The following is an 18,849-nucleotide window of genomic DNA, read 5'->3' on the forward strand; positions in this document are numbered from 1 at the left end:
TGGACCTGCTGATCATAACACTTGGAGCAAGATTTTCAGAGCTAGGGCAAAGAGAAGTCAGAAATAGGGCAAGTCAGGTGTTGTAGCAGGCTGTTGCTCTGTCCAGGAAAAATGAAAAGGACCTGGGCAGGCAATGGGAGAGCCCAGGACAGGATGCTGAACTAGAAGGAAAGATAGCAGTTCTTAAAGTGCCTCAAAAAAAGGATGGCGTCGTTGCACAGTTACAGCCAAGTTTTGTGTTTTATTGCCACGAGCAACTACTGAGATTGCCTCATGCGTTTATGAATGGAGGGGAAAAAAATCAGTCCCTAGCTGCTAAGTCAAGTATATTAACTGAGTTGCTATGTATTTAGTTGTTAAGAGCCCTGCTTGTGGCCAGCTACAGCATGGGGACTTGCAGTAGCTATTGACGTTCACGTCAGGACAGCTCTTCTTTTACTCTTTTTTTCCCCGTCATTTCAGACAAAGATGTTGAATTTTAGTTAGACAACAAGCAGTCTGAAACAAGGTACCTAGCACAAAGCAGTGGGAACTTTATGAATGCGTAGTGCTCATTACTGGATGTCCACTGAAGGTATACCTTTGAGAAACCAAATGCCCTCACGTTCTCCACCCTCTGGTGACAGAGATGAATGACAGCAGACACCGGGTAGGATTCAGAAGAGGTGTGGAGGCTCTTCCCTTTCGCTTGGAATCCGCTGTTCAATGCACTTCACCGATGCCACATACCTCCTTTATGCTAACAACGGTATCATAATCTTCACCATAACATAAATCAATCGGAACTATGAGGTCATAGAAGCAGGTTTTGTATTGTTGATTTAATTGTTGATTTGGTTTTATTGTTTATTTTGACAAGCAAAATAAGCTCCTGTTTTATGGAGTTCAGATCAATACGCTTTGGGGGAAAAAACCTACTGCTTTTAATGGGGATTTTTTTGAGGAATCTTAAAAGCATAATATATGTCTATTTTTATTCCACTAGAGGTCGCCAGCACAACATTTTTAAAAAGACTACAGAAAAGCGCGGGATAATTTCAATTCAAAAAGTTCACTTGAGACTTGAATAGGTGATGAATTTGGCCAGCTAATAATTCTGGAATACATGTACCAAACTGATTTGAATAAACTTCTTACACAGATGGCTGCTTTGGTAGCTGAGCATTTTTCTGAAAAATATATCACCTCAATTGAGTACTAGAGTGTTCACACCATAAAGGATGGCTTTGGAAAGTTAGATCACACAAAAATAAGTACACTGAGCAGTTATTTTGAAGTGGCTAGACCACAATTAAGTGGAATATTCACTAATAAGAGAGCAAATTGAAATAAAGATTTGAAATTAGAGTTTCTACTCCTTATTTCCAATTGCCAGCTCAGTAAATGAGGAACAGAGGGGATGTTTTGTGGCAAGACACATTAATCCAGACCTGGGACTAGCTCTATAACTACTTTAACGTCTATGACACTTGGCAGTACACTGGCAGATACCCCTGCCCGTGGAACTTGTGCTGCAGTTCTGTGGGGATGTAGTCTGTGGTCAGAGCAACAACTTAACTCATTAGGGACACACTCAATGAGGCACTGCTTTTGCTGTAGTGCTGTGCCCTCCATTACTCTGCCTCTTCAATGGGGCTGGAGGCTGCACTTAGCAAGTGGTTGTTTCATCTTGGTTGTGAGTGGTATCACAGCTGGCTAATATCAAGTTTGTTCTAATATTCTATATAACATATAGATAATCGGAGCTGGAGTGGCAGCAGTTGTTAAATTGGCCCCATGTCTCTCACACATGGAGTCAGGAGTATCCCAAAGGGAGCACCAAAACTGTCTTCCTGCTACAGCAATCTGAGGCTTCTCATAGCTCTCTTCTTGTTTCCCCGTGGCAGTGTTGCAGTCCACTTTTCTTCCCCGAAAATGCAGTTATCTCACTCCATGTCATTGCGGCAGTGTCAGATTGAAGCCTAACTTAACGCATTATCCCAGGGTCTTAATATAGCCTCACCTTGACATCTTAACCTACGAAAGAGCAGGTCATATAACAGAGCCACAGACTATGTACATTGGTTCAGTTGCTGGAAGGTTGTATTTTTCCATGAATAATGCAACTGCAGGCCTCAGTGTGCTTTTCCAGAGAGGCGTAGGGCCATCACACATCCTGCTGCTCCAGAAGATAAGGGCACACAATAGTCTGCTGCAGTAGTAGTGCACAGCCCCCTGCTTCATGACCAGGAACTTCAGCTTTGCTGATGGATCAGGTCAGGGGCCAGACCACAGGAAACAAAAAGAGTCTCTTCCCAGAAAGTTGTGCATTGCTCATGAATCACCTGATATCTATGGCAAATGCAGCTGCCAAAAATTGTGCACTCCACGAGCAATGGCTGTGTAAACCATTTAATGAGTTTATATGCACCTTTGCAGATATTTTCCTCTTCCATGTTAAGACGCTATCTCTTTGCAAAGCATTACCCCGGTTATTTCCATGTTCTTCTGTCCACTTTTGGGTCTACCCACCTCCTAAACTTGTGCAGGAACTGAAGCAGACTCTTTCTGGTGCTCCACTATGCACAATGATTTTGTAAGGAACAGCAAAGTCACTCTATCTGTGAACAATGTATGTGTTCTTGGCACTTGACAAGCATCAGTTGCCCTCAACTCAGAGCAGCTAGTGCGTCTCAGCAGCATTATCACTGCAATGAAATCCGTGTAGTTTAGAAGGAGCACAATGCTCCTCCATGATGTCAGACCCTGCCAAAATAATTTTTGCCCTTTTTTGGTCAGGGTGAAAAAACAATGTAAGTAAGAATCTGGGATGGAATATAATTGGCCTTTCAATAAACTGTGGATATTGACTCCCTTGGTAGTTGCTTTTGTTCTTCTCTGGCTCAAGCTTAGAAACCACAAGTGGCATGGAGAGGGTGAACAGGGATTGACCATTCACCAACCTCTCAATACAATAGTTCTAGGTCATCTAGGAGAAGAGAGATATGGAAGAAGAGATATTCCATGACTGTAGGCAAGTAACACTGCTGTCCTCCCAGAGCACAAATTGACAAGCAAGACACAACTGTGGCGGATGACCTGACACTTTTCTCTTGCATATCAGGAAAGGTGGGAGATCTGTTGCCAGCAGAAGGTCTGATGACAGGACAGAGAAATGCACTTAGTTGAAACTCAGTCTGGTGAGCTTGAATACAAGCGGTAGTGAAGAACATCACGCACGTGGTTTCTGCACAGGCTCACTGCTGAAGTGAACACCATATGTCCCCTGTGGGTCTGCTGAGCCTACACTGAAAGCTCGACTGTCATGTTTTCCTTGTTGTTGCTGTCAGAGTTAACTAGGATAAGCATCGATCAAGCTAACAATGTTCCTGCGGCAGAACTGACTGCAGATTGTCAAACCCAGCTAAGAAGCACAATATGTATTTGACCCGTCAAGCACCCTGCTAGCAGCCTCCCAGACAGAGCTGGGGATGTTCACATCAGCTCCTTCAGGAGAGCAGCCTATAGGCACCTTGAATCGAGGGCACGTGTGCATTCATGCAGGCACACTCTGGTTGCAGGGTGCACATACTCCTAGGGGCAGATTTGAGCTATGGTTTACGAAACAGGTTTTCTTGCTTCCAAGACACAATACTACGTCTCCTCTTAAACTGGCAGTATGGCAAAGTGGTACTTTTATCATGTGGTTTTGTATTAAACCAAATGGGAAGAGCTGCTTATATCACTTACCTGGAGGGCAAAAAACCTATCCTACTGTGCATTTATTCTGTTGAGGTAAAAAAGGCTAAAGATAGAATTAGTATACACAGAGTGAGAAGATATCAAGGTACACATCTGCTAACTTCAAGATGCAACTGCTATCAATGTTTGGGTTTGTGTGTCTACAAATTCTCTTGTGTTCTATTCAAATTGTAAATTAATCTGTCATTCAAGTAATTAAAGAGATGTCATTAATTAGCTTATTTTGGAAAAATCAGTGCAGTATATTTAAAACAAATGGGATTAATGTGCTTTTCTGATGAAGAATTTATTGTATGAAAGATCTATATTCCTAGCTCTGGAATATATTGGCAAGCTTGCACTTTATTCAAAGAAGGGAAGGGGAGTAGGTTTGGCATTTGACGTAATCAGCTGGCTTCTGAATTGACTCCTCATTGTAGTAATGGCACTTTTCCAGCTGCCTTTTCAGAGAACAGATTTTAATAATAAATAAATAAATAAATAAATAAATAAGGCACATTTTTAGAGAACTAAGCTTCCTGGAAATGCCACATTTGAACTCACAAGCTTCTTAACATCCTTTTAATATCCTGGTGCTGTAATCAGTGTATTTTCGTCCTTAGCCGGCAAGTAATTTGTGATTAACGCCTTACCGTATGGCTGCTCTAAAAGACTGCAGATTTAAGGTGAACCTGTGAGGACAATCTACACCTATAAAGAGACAGTCTATATTTAGGAGGGGTAATAGAAAGCATTGTGTACTTAGAGCTATAAAGGAAAAATGAATAGCATCTTGGGAACAAATTACTGTTAGGATAGTCAGTTTGTTAGCGGGACTCACTTATTTAGTGAGAATAAATATGATCGCCAAATTTTGCTTTCAATTTTAACTATGAAAATCCATATGACTCTTTGGCCTTACTGTAATTTATGTTGACATAAATAACAACAGGTTTTCCCTCTATTTTTTAAAAAATCTTTTAAATTTTTCCCTTTTTGAAAACTGGCCAGTTTCTGAGAAAAAGTTTGCAGTCTTTAAAATAGGAATAAATTCTTGTTTGGATTTAGAGCTTCCAGAACTAAGGTGGAATATCATTATTCTGCAACAAGCATCTTGTGAGTCTATGAATTAAAAGCTTTCCTGGAAACAAAAAGTGGACAATAAATGGAGGAAAAGCTGAGCTTTCCAAATCTTTACCTTTTAGTTCCCATAGGATATTGTTAGATATGTGTACAGTTCAGAAAAAAAATTGGGTCAGACTGTTGGGGCTTGCTATGCCATAGAATAGTTAGGGTTGGAAGGGACCTTAAAGATTATCTAGTCCCAACTGCCCTGCCATGGGCAGGGACATCGCACTAAATCAGGCTGCCCAAGGCCCCACCCAACCTGGCCTTGAACACCTCCAGTGATGGGGCAGCCACAGCTTCCCCGGGCAACCTGTGCCAGTGCCTCACCACTCTCATGGTGAATAAATTCTTCCCAATGTCTAGTCTAAATCTGCCTCTCTCCAGTTTATACCCGTTTCCCCTCATCCTATTGCCACCAGCTTTTACGAATAGCCCCTCTCTAGCTTTCCTGTAGGCCCCCTTCAGGTACTGGAAGGTCACTTTGAGATCTCCTCAGAGCCTTCTCTTCTCCAGGCTGAGCAGGCCCAACTCTCTCAGCCTGTGCTCATAGTAAAGGTTCTCCAGCCCTCTGATCACCTTTGTAGCCCTTCTCTGGACCCGTTCCAATAGCTCCATATCCTTCTTACATTGAGGATTCCAGAACTGGACACAGTATTCCAGATGAGGTCTCACGAAAGAGGAATAGAGGGGCAGAATCCCCTCCCTCGCCCTGCTGGCCATGCTTCTTTTGATGCAGCCCAGGAAACGGTTGGCCTTCTGGGCTGTGAGTGCACATTGCCCGCTCATGTCAAGCTTCTCATTGACCAGCACCCCCAAGTCCTTCCCTGAAGGGCTGCTCTCAATCACGTCATCCCCCATCATGTACTGAAAATGGGGATTTCCCTGACCCAGGTGCAGGACCTTACACTTGGCCTTGTTGAAACTCATGAGGTTCTCACAGGGCATGATCAGGGCAGAACCTGAATCAAAAGACTTGCAAAGAAAGCTGTTAAAGGTGCACTTCAATGCCTTATATAGGAAACTGAGGTACCATCTGTGGTAGGAAAAGAGAAGATGTGACATTTCCTGGTCACAGAGAAAATACCCTTGTCTGAATCTGACAGGGACACAGAGACAAGGTTATGGCAAAGGGCAGATAAATAGAGAGGGTCGTGGGGCAACCACCGTGATGGGTTTTCAGCTGTCATCTTTGTGTGAAACCATATCGCAATTATAATTTGCTACTCAGTGATGGATAATAGAGAAGTATAATAGAACCTGGTTTTAACATATGATTACATAGACAACCGCTGGATTTTAAACTATAAGCAATGTGTATTTTATCTCCATATATAATGGGTTTAGGTACTGCAAGTGTCTGTATGTCTAATACAGTATACCTAAGCATCATCCATTAGCAGTGAGCACCGTGCCAGGAATAAAAACGCAGTGAAAATTGAGTTTTTGAATTCTTGTCCAGTGAAGGGTATTGATCTCCATTTGGTCTTTTCAAAGAGGCAATTCTAGGAACCATGAGGTGTTTTTATTTTTTACTTGAAGAGAAGTGGCAGGATGATATGGTAATATAAAAATGTATTTGCTGCAACAGATGAAAAAGCTTAGATTAAATGGAAACACTGAATAGACCATATACTTGGATAGACGTGGGAAAAATATCCATTACTTGGTTCATGCGCACCCACAAAATGCCAGAGGACAGATGCAAATAGCTTATTTGCAGTTCCTCACACTTTGTAGATATTTGCAATTCATCTCACTTAGAACTGTCATATAAAACTATCCCCAGCAGAAAAAGGTAAAGATATATTGTCAAAAATTATTTTCCTATAAAAACCTGCTTGCAATTTTAAAGCAGATGTGAGACTATTTTTTTTTAATTGCACTGCAGAAGTTGAGACTAATTTATGTACAGTCAACTTTACTGTGGAATCAATCTGACAGGAAGAGAGGTGAGAATCAAACTCCTTCCATTTTTATTTACTTCACAGTCAGTGAAAATAATTTTAGAAAATTATATTTATGAAATGTATCAATTTAAAATGCATTAGCTGAATTCAAACACTTAAGTTGAGCATTCCTGGGTTTCAAAGTGACTGGATACCTGACTACCTAAGGGGAAGAAGGAAAACCCAGATGTGTTAACATACTTGTCATGGTTTAACCCTGGTCTAGATAAAATTCAGCAGCTAAAACCCTGCAGTTGGTTTCTCAGCTCCCTTCTCCCCTGCCCCTAGGGGAGGGAGGAAAGGAAAATGAAAGGAAAAAGACTTGCAGGTTGGAAACTAAAACTACAGTTTTAATGAAAACATAACAATCATAATGACAACAACAATAATAATAACAATAGGAATAATAATAGTAATGAAATATATACAAATACATGAGACCACCCCTTGATGACTATATGTTGCCACATATGCTGTAGAGCAGACACAAGGGAATGGGTATACAGCTAGGAGGGAGCTGGACTCAGGAGCTGGATTCAGGAACACATGTATCGGGCATCAGGAGCAACCAGGCAGATGAGATACTCACTGGACGTTGGCCACCACAAAAGACGGTGAGACCCTCATGATCTCTCAATTTTGTACTGAGTATGACATATATGGGATGGAATACTCTGTCAGTCAGTTTAGGGTCACCTGTCCTGTTCATCCCTTCTAGCAGGTGCGGCTGTTTTCTGCCAGCTCCAGGATGACCTTGTTTGCTATAAGAATAACTATAAGCCTTGACCCTTTTGCATACCAATGCCCTCTGCTGTCACTTTTAGAAAAGAGCACTGTCTCAAAAACATGCAGTTAGCTTTCACAGAAGTGAAGTTACTTACAGCAACTGAGCTAGTCACAAAAATGACTCTAATTTAGCTCAAATGACAACAATACTTAACAGAAGGTTATCTGGATTTAGTTTACGCTTATCTGGAAGATGACACTGCTTCTCTCAGAGTCTTCATGCAAACACTATATTGAAACACAGGAACCTTTTAAAGATGTTGCACAGTTCACGAACATTACAAGTGCAAACTGGAGCGTTGCTGTTGTGGTCCATAGCCCTGGGCCCTGATATGTGGGTTTATATACAGGCAAAACAACAACAAAGGTCCACAACTAACAACCCACCTGCAGCCACAGGACACCAACTATAGTCACCAACTATAACCTCCAGTTTCAATTACATGACTCAAAGAGATCAATTTTCCATAAGCCAGCTGATTGACCGTCAGTAGCTCTGACATGCATGAGAGTGTTGAGTCAAATTAAAGTCTCATTTGTGCTAAAATGGTGGGGTTCTTCTACCACTTGCAGCTTCCCATTTTCACATCTGTGCTGGACCCTTATTCTGTGCCACGATGGGGGAGGACAGAAAGGAGGAAGGGAATGAGACTCTCCTGTTTTTGTTAAATGAACTTCTATTTCGTCTCAGTGGTCTGTGAAAACACATCAGCGCTGTGGGCCTAACCGACCTGTGGAGTAAAGCAGGTCTTAGGTAGCTTAACCCTGTAAGTTTTACTTTACAGCCTCTTAAAAGAATAGAAGGCACTTCAGATGGTGGGTGAGCAATGGCTCATCAGGTGAGGGAACTCACAAGCTCTGTTACCAGTATTTTCTACCAGGATGCCTCAACCAAGGTGACATGGAAACCAACAGGCATTGTATGTCTGGCCTGTCTGTTGCAACAGAAGTTCCATAGTTGGAGTGGAGTGAAGGAAAACAGTAAATCACATGAAAAAATGTTCATCTGAATGCATCCGCAAGACCTATAGTACACACAGTGGTAGAGCAAGTACTCACTGATGTTAACTTTTATTCATGTAAATAGTGCCACTGAAGACAAAGGGAGAACTGGAGTGAATACATTGTGTGTCTTGTGTGTTGCAAGGCTCTATACCCTGGCTCAGAGTGACTAACCACTGTATTTTAGCATGAGCAGTTGGTAAATTATTTTTGACCCAGATGGTAACAGGCCTTCGTCAAATGTTTGGTTTAATTCATGCTACCTGAATGGCTCTGCTAACGATGCTCTTGATTTGTCTGAAAAAAATGGTTTACAGTTTTACATGATTTAGTGTAACCCTGTAGATCTTGGCACTCTTTCACACAAGAACTATTCTTCTGGAAATGATTTGCTAATGGAGAGTCCCAGTATCTATTTGCAGCTCTTTGCCATTTCCTGTCACAGTGTTTTGCATGATAGCAACATGCCAAGAGATGCAATGTCATGTTAATAATTGTTAATATTAATATATTTCAGGGCAGATAGCCAAAGTGATAGGTGCTTTATAAATAATAAAAAAAAATCTTTTTTTTTCCTTTTCACATTTTTTGTTTTCCAGCATTTCTCATTTTATAGGCTACTTGTTCTTCTTGTCTGCTTGTTCTCAGTTCCTGAAATACCTCTTCTTACTGACCAGAAAATAAGGAGCAGTAGATTACTAGTCATCTGTAAACCATAATTTGAAAACCTATGCTTTGGAAGTATGTTAATCATCACATCTGTTAAGCCTTCTACTGGCTTGCAGTAATGTTTTAAACAAATACAGTTTTTCTTTGCTAAATGTTTTTTAATTGCTTGAAGGGCCTATCAGCATCTGCAAAGGTAAAATAAAATGCAACTCCCTAGTGAGCTGAGTATTGCCAGTTAGTTCTACATCTTTTGATATCAATCCCCTGCGTCTATCATGTGATCTGCTAAATACACATGGATGTTGAGCAAAATATGCACATGCTGAGTGATCACCTGGGGGAGGAGGGTGAATCTGTTTAAACTGGCTGCATTTACCAGTCAGTGAAAACTCCCTTTACAGGCAATGGAAAGAAACCATCCCCTCCAGAGGGCACACCATCTCTGTTTAAGACAAGTGATATCAATTGCTCTCCCTGAGTACCTGCCTCTCTCTGTAAACTGTAAAGTTATTGTAAAGGGAGACTAGGTGGCTGGCTCAGGTCTGACCCATACTGACAAAGCAATATGGTTTAATTTTCTTAGCCATAGACTGTTAACTGAAGTGTGGCTTAATGTATCTCAGTGACATAATATTCCATATTCAGGGCTGAATAAAATAGTACTTGATAACCTCCTATTAAGCAGAAGTGGTTCTTACAGGGTTTAGTCCAAGTCTGCAAATCCATCATTCAAGACACATAAGTAAATTGTAACCTTATAACCAAGGCTGGAATTGCAGGTACCCACATCACCAACCTCTGTTTCTTGAGTTTAAGGATGGTGTTTAGCCTGGGCAATGAAAGTGACCCGAACAGTGATGAGTGATTCTGGAGTGCAGAGAAACTTCAGACCCAGATCTGGAAACATAAGTCATATTTGAAACCCTCTTCACCATTAGTCAATAAAGCTCATCCGATAGTTTGTTGCCTGGTCATCACTTAGAAGAAGTATATGGGTTATTTTGTCTCTTCAGGAAAGCTAAGTCCCTGTATATCCACAGACCATCTCTGTTTCTTATAATAGCACACCTCAGCGCAGTCAGTTGCTAACTGCAGTTGTATGGTATATATCACTTCTTTTCAAATCCATACAAAGGCTGTTTTTAGCATATATAACTGAATTGATACAGCATAGTTCTCAGCAGGAATCTTCTCTATATAGCGTATGCTTTGTGCTTTGTACTCAGGGAGAATTTAGCTGCGCAGCTGCCTTCAGAGTAGTGTGTGAATTTGCCTGAACTGACAAGTTCATCTCCCTGGGAAAAGTAATTGTAACTAACTGACTCGCAACATATTCTTGAAGCCACCTAGGACTCTGAACTAGATCTCTACTCTGCTGTCCAGTATACTATGATGATGATTACATCTCTACAAAAGTAAAGATAGATTTCAAAAGTAAAGATACCAGTACAGAAAATCTCAATATCAAACCAGTAGAGAACAGTCATAAGTATAGACTCTGAAGTGCAGATTGAAAGATGTTTACAAGTACAGAGGAGAAGGATAAAGTCTAAGAAGGCTTAGGCCTTACTTTATAAAACACTTATTTGTGTGCTTCATTAGTTACATTCATAAAAAGGTGGTCTGAGCTGTGGGTTATCTTCTCTTCATCAACGTGTGAGTTCCTCACAGCTTTCTGCATGGTGAAGAGAGATGATTCGGTGATCTGATCCTTACTGAATAAACAGGTCAACCCTAAACAGTTCCATCATCCCAAACAAGGAACTATTGAAGCAGCCCATGGACATGGTGCAATGTCATCCTTGCCTTGTGCTGCTCATGTGGTGCTGCTTATCCCTGCCTGCTGGAGGACAGGGAGGGAGGTAGATAGTAGCAGTCAACAATCTGTGTAGCAAAAAAAAAAATAACTTGGAGGAAACTTGTGTGTTAGCTGGGTGCATCTCAAAGGCAGATGGATAGAGAGAGGCATATTGCATAGGAGCCTGCATATGAGAGAATGAAGGATTTCCCTGGGCTGATTAAGACCTGCACAGCTTCAGGAAAGAAACCCCTCTGTCACCCGGAGGTGACGCCTTTGTGGAAGAAGAACCAGAGCTATGAGATCATTCCTGCCCCTCACTTAACAGCAGCTTAAACCAATTGCTAACCTAGGTGTAGAAAGACATTTTCTAGATGCATCAGCTCCCATATCCTCTTATTTCTGTGTCCTTCCTCCCCCAGCAGGAGCTGAGTGCTGCCACATTTTCTAGATGCATCAGCTCCCATATCCTCTTATTTCTGTGTCCTTCCTCCCCCAGCAGGAGCTGAGTGCTGCCGGGCGTGACTACACGATGCCACCCTTGGTCTGGACCCCGCCGGCAGCACCAAGGGCGGGGGGCAGCTCTCCAGCTGCAGACAGCTGTGCTGAGGGGAGCTCTCATGGCCAAACATGGGCACTGCTGGTGAAACAGCTCTGGGGACGCGTGTCCTGCTCGGTCCTAGGAGGAGCACCACAGGGCTGCCACCATCGTGCTGGGTCAGTGGCACCACGTTCAAAGAGCAGGGACCGACCGAGCACGGGTGTTGGCTTCCTTCTCCAGCCCTTTGATATCAGGGCAAAGGCCATTTGGCAGTGGAGCAGAAGGCACGTTGATGGTCGCACAGGTTCTCCATGCTTTACCTGCCCTGTCATCATGCACAGAGGTTGCCGCTCTTTTTTTTCCCCCCCTCTATTCTTTTACTCCAACAGATGGTGCAGGAGGAAAATCCTGAGTAAACAACAGATCACTGCTCTCTCCAGGCCTTGCAAACATCCAAGCTGGAAAACTCACTTCACACAATTGCAGGTGGCCAGAAAAGCCACAAAGTACTGAATTTCAGTCCCTCAAAGAAGAGAACTTTCATTTAGAGCCTGACCTGACACTAAAGCAATTGTCTCTGATTCAAAACTTAAATGCAGGACAGATCTGCATTAACTGTTTAAAATTTACTTTTTCAAATAGCGAAATTCTTTTTTTTTAAGCCCCTATTTTTTTTGGAAAGTATTTTTGGAAGAATATTTGCAGAAACTTTCCATAGAAAGCTCCAGTCAGCATGGAAAATTTTCTCCCAGTCTTTATATGTTGGTCTTGATAGCAGAAACTGTAAAAGTGAGGAGTGTCAGAAACCATCTTTACTCTAAGCCATCGTACTAGCTCTGCTTGGGGTAACTATAGCCACATGGTACCGCATAAATATCTGTAGAATTGGTAGTGCGGTTCAATAGGAGAGTAATGTGGGGTAGTTCATTTCACTTCTTAGAGGCGTACAGATAAGGCAGGATTCATCTAATCTAACTTTAGGTGCCCCAGGTAAGATGCCCAATTAGGACCACCACCGAAACCTTTTTTCTGAGCAGTGTCCCTCATTTTTTTCAGCTATCTGTAAAAATGTTTCACTCGAGGTGCAAGGCTGCACAAGCATCTCAGGTCTCTTCATTAATTTCTACAGGCACTTTATGAGGAGTGTACAGAAGGCGTAATAGACTATTTTTTTAAAAGCTTTTGGGGAGAAACAGGCATTTCCTGCTTAATAGCTTAAGATGCATTTTGTCCTCCAGAAGTAACCATCTGTTGAGAATATAGAGAGCACAAGAAACATACTGTCACTAACAAGTTTCACTTATCTCTGTAAGGCTTGTGAAACAGTACATGGCTTATGGTACATAGAAATAAATAATACAGACTAAACCACACGAAATGTCTGAAGGGGCGTATGAGAGCCCAGGCATGCTCACCATACAGATTACTATATAATGTTTTTTTTTACAGTTCACTGGGTCAACCATTCTGCTAAGTAAAGCTACCCAAGTTCGCAGCAGTTACAACACTGCCCCAGCGGACGCAGTTTGGACGATTGCTTCTGCTTTACAAATGGGTGAAATTAAACCGCAGATTTAACTTGATCAAAATAACACATAACATCTATGGCTGCTGGCATTTCCAGTCCTAGCCCTTTGTTTTCCAGTCCAGAGACTTTCCTCTAAAGGAAATACAGACTTTACAGACAGTGAATTGTATAAAACAAACGAAACAACAAACAAACCAACCCCCAAAACAGCTGACTGTAATAGATTCCTTCTCTTCAGGCATGACTGTAAAAAATCAAATTCAGGGAGATTAAAAACATGGACAATTTTTTCACCTTTTCTACTCTAAAAAGTTGACATGGCACACGTTAAATACTCATTACTAGCAGTTGCAGAATTTTGCACAAAGCAGCAGCTGCAAAATGAACCTACACTTGGTAGAAGAGTTAAAATTACAATCAGACATTGTTTTATAAAAGAAACCCATTAAAATAATACCCTACGTCTTGGTAAACATGAAAGGTACCCAAGGTACACCTCTGAGTCACTGAAGTTCCATGCTTCTTCCTTATTAATTACTCCAGTGGTTTTTTTCTTCAAAATGATAGATAGTATTTACTGTTTTGTTAACCTAGGGCTGCAGTTCTCGCTTGCGTATCTGCATGTAACACCTTGCTAATGCCTGGGAAATGTGAGGCAAAGATAATGAGTATCACAAAACTTCATTGCTTAGCAAGCGCAGTTTCATTTTGTATGAAAGCAAATTAGCACTATATATTTTAACATGGCCAGCCTAGAAGCCATCAACACTAAACACATTTCAGGCCCATTTTAGCACTGCAAGACATTGCAAGGGCTGTTAGCGCACTATTCAAAGAGTTATTGAACACAGGAATTTGAGATTGTCGGAGTTTGAGGGGAAGGTGGCTGTATCTCTTTCGTTTGCTACCACATGTCCCTGCCCATGACAGGGGGGTCGGAACTAGATGATCTTTAAGGTCCCTTCCAACTCAAACTATTCTATGATTCTATGATCTGAAAATGAAAGAGGTTTCTTGGCTGCTATAAATAAGCGTTTTCAGCTCTGACTGCAGTCTCCCTAACACAGTTCATAGCTGAAGCCATACAGGGCTTTTTTTTTTTCTCCCCTGCATCCCGTGGATAATAAACCATGAAAAGTTACTGCATGCTTTTATCTTGGAAATATAACGAAAAGAAATATCACTCCTGTGAGAGTTTTGCTTACACTGCTGTTATCGCAGTAGCCTGAGCAACAGTTGACTCTATTCGGGTTTCTTTCAGCAACTGCTCATTTTGATTCCCCAAACTGCTAAGACCACCAACTGCAGTAACCTGTGGATAATGGGAGCTGTAAATAAGGTGCAGACGCTCAGTCCCTTCACCGTGCCATCACCGTGCAGAAGATATTGAACGGAATCACCTCAGAAGAAGTGATTATCTTAATTCTTGACTGAAAGGCCCTCTTGCAGACCACCCAGTAATACACAGTAATAAAAGCCTATATTTAACAGCTCAGTTTTACTTTAATGTATACCTCATCCAGGTAAGCATACAACCAGTTGGTGAAATCTGCCTCCTTGATATAGATTTTTGTCACATGCAGTAATCTCTGGATGCATTACATAGCACCAGCGTTTCACAGCCCGGGATGAACTCCTAGGCAGGGAGTTACCATGAGCTTTACACCAACCTGCTTTTAGCATATGCCTGCAGCACAGGAGCAGTAAGTTCAAGCCTTTGTTATACAACTGACCTAAGGACTTAAATTTGTCAAGTGTAGTTATGCTTTGTCCACACCAGAGAGCAGTATCTTCACTTTGCTAGAGAAACTCGATGAAGTGTGAACATTTGTACCATGTATGAGCACCCACACTGATACATACCCACACGAACACCTACATTTGAAAGACCAAGTATTTTGCCAATGTGTATCCATGACAAAACTTGTATGGGTGCAGTTTGATGGAATAACCATCACACACCTAAGCAATATTTTGCAAGTATCTTAACTGATGGGCAGCTCAGATTCTTGATTTTTTTTTTTAAAAAAAAAACTTGACTAAAATTTTTCGGGGAGAAAATAGTTGTTTAAAAATAAAAAAAAAGTTACAGGTTATGGGGTATATCTCAGTATTTTACTGTAAACCAATGGGTTTGGTCACACACACACACACACAAAAATACATATTGCCATGTTTTATAGTTTTAGAAAAATAATGGTGAGAAGCTGTTATGCCAGCCCTCAGATGAATATTTAAGGCAAGCAAAGAAGTAAAGTCAGTCTTTACAGAAGCCCCTGCTGGTGCAGCATTTTTTCTTTACTGGTAGGAGAGAATCAACAAAAAAAAACGGGCCTGTTGCATGTGTCATAAATGTTTTTGCAGTTCAACATGTCGGGTTGTTGTTCGTAAAAGTTTGTTTTAGAATTAGATAATTAAAAGCTGTCTGGAGCTGATTCCAGGTAGCCAGCTCTACATGGCTCTGCTTGTGGTGCGGAGTTGGACCAGCTAACATCCAGTGGTTCCAGAAGGCTTTTTAAAAGATGATTTTTCTCAGATCTCCTCTTACTAACCTATGTGAGTAAACTCAAAGCCAGCAAATTTCCTTCTTGTTCTTTATCTTGTTTATATCTCTGTGTCACTTTCTGTTACTGATCTCATAGGCATCAGAAAAGCAAAAGATTCTCCTTTTGCTCTGCTGTGACATCACAAACTGTCCTCACAACCATTTTTGTAAGGAAAAGAGCTAAAGGTGATGTATAGGAGATTTTTCACTACATAGTAAGGAACTTTGTGTCAATCTCAAAAATATTTATGGCTAACAGAAGACTTTTTTTCATTTTTATTTTTATTCATTTTATTTTTTTCTTTATTTACAGTGAAGAATGTGAGTCCTACCAGCACAGGTGATGAGCAGTCTGCTGCAGTTTCCAGAGGGGACTGTTTAGGAACTTGCGGAAGACAAAATAACCCTAGATTCTGTGCTGTGAGGGAAGTTTTCTGGAGGTAAGCATTTCCCTAAGCACTGTTAAGCACTATAGTCATACTTCCAAAGAATTTAATAGGATGCAAATGAGTATCCAGTGAGAGTTGCCGGAAGTGGCTAAGCAGATTAGGTAACTGACTTTCTAGGTGATCTGAGCTGAGTGCCTACCTGAACGTTACTCTTCTGTTAAGAACAGGTAGAGTCTACCTACCTGATTGTAAATGAGAAATTGGAGTAGTTCAGTGAGAAAAATATGTTAAATTCTTGCAGTGGTCTGCACACGCAAGAGTTTAAATTTACTCATGCAGTGTCCATTTGAAGATAATTTTGTGTTGAAGTGCAAATCCTTGCCCAGAGAAGACATGCGTCAAGTAAAATTAATCAGCTGGAAATAAATAGGTTTAGATTTATTATATTTGAAGTATGCTCTAACACTTGTCTTCCTGTATGTAATTAGATAATTTCTAGCAAAAAGAAGCCAAATACAGTATCAAGATCAATATATTGCACACTTTATCCCAAACATTCTAAATTTTCAGTGCAGGAATGACAAGTACAAATGCAAAACGTTAAGGCTGTCAATTTTATGACGTATTGCTTGAGGATTTCAATAGGTGATTTTAAATAATTGACCGCAACTAAGTTAAGTCAGTCTTTCTCTCTTAGGCACTTCTATTGAAGGAAAGAGGCAGTGACTGTGATTTTTCTGTTGTTTTCAGTTTTCTGTTGGAAACTTCATTCAGCTGTCCTTTCCCTGTCAGAGTGAAATGGCCAAGCACGGTTGGCATGTAGTCCTCAACCTGAGATAGTGAACTCAGTGACAGGTGAGCAGCTCTCTGCGTACCATTTCAGTTCAGTAAATGAACAGCCTTCTACTGTTCGTGTGGTAAAGGAGCTTTCGTAGCAGAAGGAAACTGAAGTATTGTTTAGGCTGTCTGCACAACCTTAAAATATCAAGAGTGAACAAAGCAGTTGTTCTTTCAAGAAGGTTACATGCTTTTTAATGGAAGAAACAAAGCTTTTAGGTTGTTGGGTGCAGTATAATCCAGTTTCAGGAAAAGCTTTGGAGCATCTCTTAGCAGCATCGGATTTTTTTTCTGTATTGCATTAATATATTTTCACTTCAGTGTATCGAGTCAAGCGAGACTTAATGTAAAATCTTGGGCCTAACTGTACCATTGTCTTTTGAGTTTACTGACTGTAAAACAAGTTCTCAGGGTTTATTGTAGAGCACATAGTTAACCTACTTCTCCACTTCTACAAAAAGACATTGAAAAATATCTTTGTTTAGCCAGACTAAAAAAGGAAAAAAATGCCACTCTTTAAAGTCTCTGTAAGGTACATTTCCTAAATGCTTAATTTCTGTCCGAAATACTGTCTTTAGAGGATCTCAGACTTCCACAGTTGTCATGTAAGTGGCTTAGACACACTCTCATGAATATGAGACTAGCAAACAGGTGACTTCAGAGCAGAGCACATTTTTATGTTGACTCTGGGTAGCAAAACAAAAGCCTTTAGTGAGCGATCCGACAGGTTGTTGGCAGACTGACTTTCAAGCTGCAGTCCTTGAATCTCTGCTTAGTGAATATCGTGTTTGTGCAGACGGGATACACTGGCATAATGTTACTCTTTCTTTCTCTCTTCTATAACCCATAAACTTAAATGATCTGATGTCCTCCAGTTCCTTTACCTTAGTGTAAACAAAAATTAGCACAAGTCAATAGAACATCAAGATTCACTGGACTTTTTGTCATCTTAGAATGTGCAAACAAGAAATATTCTTTGCTCAGCTTTCCAGAATGTGATTGCGTTGGATTTGTTTGAGCACAGGTGGAGTTGCAGTAATTTCTAAAGATAGGAGTTGAGTTGGCACTCCACTGTGTTAGTTTGCCTGTCACCTTTTAGCTGGAAAGGCAAGCTGTGTGCTGACATAAGCATATACACAAGAAAGAAATTCTTTTTGTGTAAAATGGCATAGCTATGTTAGATATTGTAAATCTAAATAAGCTGGGTATAGGAAAAAGAAAGGTTAAGAAGGGTCATGCCACGTATCAAACCTGTGGCTGCAGAAGTGTTTTGAAATGGAATGTAGTTGTAATTATCAGCTATAGAATCTTAGAGGTTGGAAAAGACCTCAAAGATCAAGTCCAACTGTCAGGCAAACACCACCATACCTACTAAAACATGTCCTGAAGTGCCACATCTACAGACTTTTTGAGCTCCACCACTTCCCTGGGCAGCCTGTCCCAATGTTTCATCATTCTATGGTAAAGATATTATAATAATTATATATATATTTATATTATATTATAAAGATATTATATTATATTATATTATATTATATTATATTATAAAGATATTATAATATCCAATCTAAACCTCCCCTGACGCAAATTGAGGCCCTTTCCTCACATAGAATCATAGAATCACCAGATTGGAAAGGATCCACCAGATCATCGAGTCCAACCATTCCTAACACTCCCTAAACCATGCCCCTAAGCACTTCATCCACCCATTCCTTAAACACCTCCAGGGAAGGTGACTCAACCACCTCCCTGGGCAGCCTGTTCCAGTGCCCAATGACCCTTTCTGTGAAAAATTTTTTCCTGATGTCCAGCCTGAACCTCCACTGGCGCACCTTGAGGCCATTCCCCCTTGTCCTGTCCCCTGTCACTTGGGAGAAGAGCCCAGCTCCCTCCTCTCCACAACCTCCTTTCAGATAGTTGTAGAGAGCAATAAGGTCTCACCTCAGCCTCCTCTTCTCCA

The sequence above is a fragment of the Cuculus canorus genome, chromosome 3 (genome assembly GCF_017976375.1).
Source record: "Cuculus canorus isolate bCucCan1 chromosome 3, bCucCan1.pri, whole genome shotgun sequence".
Classification (NCBI taxonomy): Eukaryota; Metazoa; Chordata; class Aves; order Cuculiformes; family Cuculidae; genus Cuculus; species Cuculus canorus.